The sequence below is a fragment of the Centruroides sculpturatus genome, unplaced genomic scaffold (genome assembly GCF_000671375.1).
Source record: "Centruroides sculpturatus isolate CEXI.00-Female unplaced genomic scaffold, Cexi_2.0 scaffold4922, whole genome shotgun sequence".
Lineage (NCBI taxonomy): Eukaryota > Metazoa > Arthropoda > Arachnida > Scorpiones > Buthidae > Centruroides > Centruroides sculpturatus.
In genome coordinates this window covers 1-5,421 of record NW_019389011.1, presented here as the reverse complement: position 1 = coordinate 5,421, position 5,421 = coordinate 1, and the positions used below count along the sequence as shown (strand labels likewise).

General features: G+C 29.2%; 1 long non-coding RNA gene across 1 annotated transcript; it reads right to left on the bottom strand.

Moving 5' to 3' along the window:
* Nucleotides 1-121: 121 nt before the first annotated feature.
* Nucleotides 122-4,441, bottom strand: LOC111617136. Its single transcript, XR_002755379.1, has 4 exons — nt 3,938-4,441; nt 674-712; nt 426-518; nt 122-189 (listed from the first exon to the last, which is right to left on the bottom strand). It is a non-coding gene; the product is annotated as an uncharacterized LOC111617136 (long non-coding RNA).
* Between the last annotated feature and the right edge of the window lie 980 nt (nt 4,442-5,421).

Here is a 5,421-nt window from a genome sequence, read left to right as displayed (position 1 = left end):
AAATGTATTTATTTATTGATCTATAAATTGGTGTGCTAATAAAATTTCTCTATTCAAAGATTGATTCTACAATCAAATATTAAAAACAGGAAAAAATTAGGATCATCATCTTGTCACTCCCATTTTTATTAAAATTAGGACTATTGCATATCCAAGGTCTGCAGTTTTGATTTTCGTCAGCACACGGAACTATTTTAATAATAATAAAAAAAACCAATTATTTAACACAAGGAAAAACATTAAAAATATTCATAAAATATCCAAATTATATAAAATCATTTATTAAATTAAATTACTGTTTTAATATAAAGGCTGACTGGCAGCGGAGTTGGCCAAAAGTAGTGAAAAGAAACAAATTAAAAAGTAAGACTTTATTTTTAATATGAATACAAATTTACGAAAATATTTCAACAAATTTTGCTTACTTGAACAATCAATTCCATCCCATCCTCTTTTGCATTCACATTTGCATTTTTCCTTATTCAATGTCCCGCAATTATAACAGTTCAGGTTGCACTCTAAAAATAATATAAATTAAAAATTATATATTGAAAAAGAATATGCTAAAGCATTCACTACTAAGATAAACTGTAAATATGTTAAATGCTTAATTAAAATAAGCGAATTTCGAGGAAAATATAATTTACTTATAAAATCATCATATCTGACTTACCACAATTTAAATCGTATTGTTTACATTGATTTCTTGTCACTGAAAAATTTTTTAACAAAAAGTAAATTAGTTTCTCTATTAATTTAATAATTATACATTTCATTAATTGCATTTAAAATGTCGAATAATAAATCTCACCTTATGCCATGCATAATGGATAGAAAGTTTTAGAACGTTTATAAACATAACTTATAAAATTTCAAAGTAATTTTTATTTGGCAATAAAACGAAAGCCAATTTGCTGTATTACATTACAATAAATGAACAAATATTTTACTTAAAAGGCATAGATTTAAATATTATTTCTATGTAATGAAGTAACTTATAATACCTTAATGATTTCATAAGAAGTATTTTAGAAACTTGAATTTCATGAAATATTTTGATGATACGTTTATATAAAAAAATCTTTTCTTTCTAGAAAGCTATTTCGCATTCAATTCAAAAGTTAAATTAAACAGGTTACATATAATAATATAATTAAATTTTACATATTATATAAGATTTTAATCTGATTGAGGAAGCAAATGCGTTTATATATTGTATTAACTAACTGCTAATGTGACCACCGAAGTGGTCACTTTATGCAGAAAGAGGAATTTAGGTGTTCTTGAATGAAATCACTTAAGTAAAAATAAGCAAAAGTAGAAAAAAGCAAATCACTTAAGTAGAAATATGAAATTTAATATGAAATGTAAGAGAAACACAAAACAATTGAATTCTATACAGTATTCTAAACAAAAACTCACAAAAGAAAAAACAATGCAACAAATTCAATATTTTGCGAAACATTCATCAATCTTGGATTGCTTTAGAATTTTGTTTTTCAAAAATTTCTTCAGCTACAATTTTCTTTGCTTGATATATTGGCATAAGAATCTCAGGACAGCTAGTACAGTAGTTGCATAGCAAGAGGCTATTTTCTCCAGCACATCATAAATGTCTTGTAAGATGAAAACAAAGGCATAAATTCTTCCCTTATTAAACTCTTTCAGGACACTTCCAAAAACATCTTCCAAATAAATAGATTATTATTATGTCATCAAATCCATTCGCATCTCTTTTTTCTGCTCATATCTCCAGACTTAATTTGAAACCTATCCAGACACTTACGCTTCCTCTGTTTGATGTTATTTACGGTTGTCTTACCAACTCAATTCCTCAGCTGTTCGCCTCTTACAGTGACTTTTTAAAAAGTGGAAAAATTTCTATCGAAGATTTAGCTCTATGTATCCTCTATGTTCGCCATTCTAAAAGTTACTTGGGGATCAGTGAGCGAGTTATTAAAAAAAGAAAATAAATCTCGCCTTCGAATTAAAAATTCACACAAAGAAACATAACAATTGGCAAAGAACACACAAAGCTAGCTTATTTTACTACACAAAGCCAAAATATGAAACACTCTGAAAGGGAAACCTCGATAGTGACTTGACATGATCTCTATCATAACAAAAATTTTTTAAATTTGCCTCCAACGCTACTGCTAAAAATTGCACGGTGCTGGAGTGTTGCTAGTGGTGTTTTCAATTTATGATACAGATTATTTAAAATTTNTGAAAAATTTTTTAACAAAAAGTAAATTAGTTTCTCTATTAATTTAATAATTATACATTTCATTAATTGCATTTAAAATGTCGAATAATAAATCTCACCTTATGCCATGCATAATGGATAGAAAGTTTTAGAACGTTTATAAACATAACTTATAAAATTTCAAAGTAATTTTTATTTGGCAATAAAACGAAAGCCAATTTGCTGTATTACATTACAATAAATGAACAAATATTTTACTTAAAAGGCATAGATTTAAATATTATTTCTATGTAATGAAGTAACTTATAATACCTTAATGATTTCATAAGAAGTATTTTAGAAACTTGAATTTCATGAAATATTTTGATGATACGTTTATATAAAAAAATCTTTTCTTTCTAGAAAGCTATTTCGCATTCAATTCAAAAGTTAAATTAAACAGGTTACATATAATAATATAATTAAATTTTACATATTATATAAGATTTTAATCTGATTGAGGAAGCAAATGCGTTTATATATTGTATTAACTAACTGCTAATGTGACCACCGAAGTGGTCACTTTATGCAGAAAGAGGAATTTAGGTGTTCTTGAATGAAATCACTTAAGTAAAAATAAGCAAAAGTAGAAAAAAGCAAATCACTTAAGTAGAAATATGAAATTTAATATGAAATGTAAGAGAAACACAAAACAATTGAATTCTATACAGTATTCTAAACAAAAACTCACAAAAGAAAAAACAATGCAACAAATTCAATATTTTGCGAAACATTCATCAATCTTGGATTGCTTTAGAATTTTGTTTTTCAAAAATTTCTTCAGCTACAATTTTCTTTGCTTGATATATTGGCATAAGAATCTCAGGACAGCTAGTACAGTAGTTGCATAGCAAGAGGCTATTTTCTCCAGCACATCATAAATGTCTTGTAAGATGAAAACAAAGGCATAAATTCTTCCCTTATTAAACTCTTTCAGGACACTTCCAAAAACATCTTCCAAATAAATAGATTATTATTATGTCATCAAATCCATTCGCATCTCTTTTTTCTGCTCATATCTCCAGACTTAATTTGAAACCTATCCAGACACTTACGCTTCCTCTGTTTGATGTTATTTACGGTTGTCTTACCAACTCAATTCCTCAGCTGTTCGCCTCTTACAGTGACTTTTTAAAAAGTGGAAAAATTTCTATCGAAGATTTAGCTCTATGTATCCTCTATGTTCGCCATTCTAAAAGTTACTTGGGGATCAGTGAGCGAGTTATTAAAAAAAGAAAATAAATCTCGCCTTCGAATTAAAAATTCACACAAAGAAACATAACAATTGGCAAAGAACACACAAAGCTAGCTTATTTTACTACACAAAGCCAAAATATGAAACACTCTGAAAGGGAAACCTCGATAGTGACTTGACATGATCTCTATCATAACAAAAATTTTTTAAATTTGCCTCCAACGCTACTGCTAAAAATTGCACGGTGCTGGAGTGTTGCTAGTGGTGTTTTCAATTTATGATACAGATTATTTAAAATTTTTCAAAACTACCATTTCTTTTATTCAAGCTTCTAAAATAAAATTTCAAAAGATTATATGAAATTTAGTTTTAACCCCTTATCTACAAAGTACAATGATTTCAAATATTTATAATGTGACCGCTAAAAATTGAATTACATTCTTTAAAATATATATTTTTTAATGTTTTTCTTAACTCCATAATGTATGCATACTTACCACATAATTTATTAGAACATAATCCTCCATCACTCTCTGTACACTCGGTGCATGGCTTTCCTATTCTGTATGGCTGTTGTCCTTTAAAGTTTCCACTATAAAGTAAATGTAGTAGTCCAATACATTAATATAAAAATGATATTTTGATACAACAATTCATACTGAAAACTTATTAGTAATATTAAAAGATATTTACAAAGAACAGAATCCAGATGTTTATTTTCTGAATTGTTAGTTTTAAGTAGAAAACTAATTTGATTACATTTTTTGCTATCATAGAACATCGTCCATTATACAGATATTCGGTTATTCAACTATTATAGGCCATACCACTGACTCAATTTTATCCACTGTGAATTTGTTTGACCAATAATATTGTTCATCAAAATAAATAAGAGATTGGGAATGATGCATAGATCTGAATTATATGAAAAATTATGAGAATCCAAATTGGATTTGAAATCTGATTTCTTATTGTAGGTAGACGACACCACGAAATTTCAGATCGTTTCTATGAGTAAAAGTAATGAATATGGAGTGTAGATAAAATATCACACGAACAAGGACGATATTGATTTAAAACGTAACCTTTTGGACACATCTGTCCATCACAACACGTGTCCAACAAATTGGATTTATTCACAACTTCTGTAATAACGTAAGTAGAAAATTTTCATATTAAGTTATAAATTAAAAATGAATGCTTATGTACAACTATTTTAAGATATCCTATAAAATTCAATGTAANATGAGAATCCAAATTGGATTTGAAATCTGATTTCTTATTGTAGGTAGACGACACCACGAAATTTCAGATCGTTTCTATGAGTAAAAGTAATGAATATGGAGTGTAGCTTAAGTCTTTTATTACTTTCGGCATTTCATTTTAATATCGTATTATAATTTAATAAATATTTTTTCGAAATGCTCTTAAATATCAAGAAATGTATCCAAGCATTTATTAGGTATCATTCATACTAATAAAACTTAATGACGGTCAAATGGCCGAGGCAGCTAATGCATCAGCCTGATGCTTTCGAAGATCCGGAATTGAATCTCAGCGATCAAAAATAACCTGAGAAATTTTAATGGGTGACTAGTCCCGGATATGTCGAGATCCGTCGCCCGACTAAGTTGCTCCTATTGGGGTTTTGTTAATGGAATAGGGCAACGCAACAAATGGGCGATCTGCCAAAGAGGATTGCCTCCCGGGAAGCGTGATTATGGGAAACTAGTCCCTATTAGGTGTTAGTTAGTTTGTTTGTTAAGTTACGGCAACACAACACTTGGGCGATCTGCCTAGGGGGAATGCCTTCTAGGAGGTCTTTTTAAGGGAAACTGGCCCCTATTTAGGCGTTACAGACGTGGAGAATACCCAGAAAACTCCATGTGGCCAGCCCGTCCGAGCGAGGCGCGAACCAATGACCGAACTCCCAGTGTTTAGGGTACGAAGACCGCTTAGCCACTGATAGGCAATTTAGATG